The sequence below is a fragment of the Penaeus monodon genome, chromosome 33 (genome assembly GCF_015228065.2).
Source record: "Penaeus monodon isolate SGIC_2016 chromosome 33, NSTDA_Pmon_1, whole genome shotgun sequence".
NCBI lineage: Eukaryota > Metazoa > Arthropoda > Malacostraca > Decapoda > Penaeidae > Penaeus > Penaeus monodon.
The window spans coordinates 8,675,025-8,676,080 of record NC_051418.1 but is presented as its reverse complement, the minus strand read 5'-3'; the positions used below and the strand labels follow the sequence as shown (position 1 = coordinate 8,676,080).

At 33.2% G+C, this 1,056-nt stretch overlaps 1 protein-coding gene across 2 annotated transcripts in view; it reads left to right on the top strand.

Moving 5' to 3' along the window:
- LOC119593980 (luciferin sulfotransferase-like) overlaps nucleotides 1-1,050 on the top strand; it is a 10,748-nt gene extending 9,698 nt beyond the window's left edge. For both annotated transcript variants that reach the window (XM_037943002.1, XM_037943001.1), the window contains exon 9: nucleotides 236-1,050. The gene's annotated coding sequence lies outside the window, so the exon portion shown is untranslated. The remainder of the gene's footprint in view (nucleotides 1-235) is intronic.
- The last annotated feature ends 6 nt before the right edge of the window (nucleotides 1,051-1,056 follow it).

Sequence of the window (1,056 nt, the reverse complement as noted above, 5' to 3'; positions counted from 1 at the left end):
TAAGTAGCTACAAGTTTAAGGGATATATGCTTCAATCATGAAAGCCTTCTTGATATAATTGATTCTGGGTGAGAATACTGCTGAATATGCATACCTTATGAAAATGAATTTGAAGTAATAACCAGACCTTTTTAGAAGTAAAACAACATTCTCCTTCGTGAAGTTAGGCTTTCTTGCATTGATTAGTTGCTTTAAGAATAATCTAATTGTGCAGACTATAAAACTCTAATTCCAGCTGAGCCATCCATGGAGCTGCCACCTCGGGATCAATCCATCTATCTTCCAAGTTCCGTTGACGCAAGAAAGATCCATACCCATCTAAGGAACATTGATTTATGCTCAATTATTTAAAGGTAATACCCTTGCTAGTCCCCGATATTACATTTCGACGCAGAAAATATGAAGTCTTGGAATCATATGGGTAGTACAATGAATAAACATGGAAGTAGATAGTTTTGTTACTCTATTTTTTTAACGTTCAAGTTTTCATTGTAGTTATAAATCATCGTTCAGAGATTACGTAGGTTAATGACACTTGTACTTAGTGGAAATAAATGAGAAGCAAATATTAGATTCAGTTTTGTATTGACTTGTTCTTAATTTACATTCATATTACTACTACATACAAAAAAAAAAACTTTTATGTATAATGTGCTTGGTACCAAAACCTTAAAGGTGCTTTGATACCGATAGGGTTCTGTGATTTTTACAAGATTTACAGTTTGTTACATATTTCCTAATATCATTTACGTCATGAATGTATCATATTCTGACGTGGATTTTCTTATTAATTGAAAGAGAAAATGTGCACATATCAGCCAGGTAGCGAGGTAGATAGCCATGGATAGACCTATAAGGGAGGTTTTCTTATTCTTATAGTTTTGTATGTTGCCTATCTTTTTAAGTATCTGTAGAAGGAGTGTGTGTAATATTTCAAGCGTTCACGAAGTTTCTTAACGAGAACATAATGGAGTTCATAATACCAGGAAACTGTTGTTAATGTTTAAGTGCTGCTCTTGATAGCTTAGTGTTCTGAAGACAAAATAAAGTCATTGC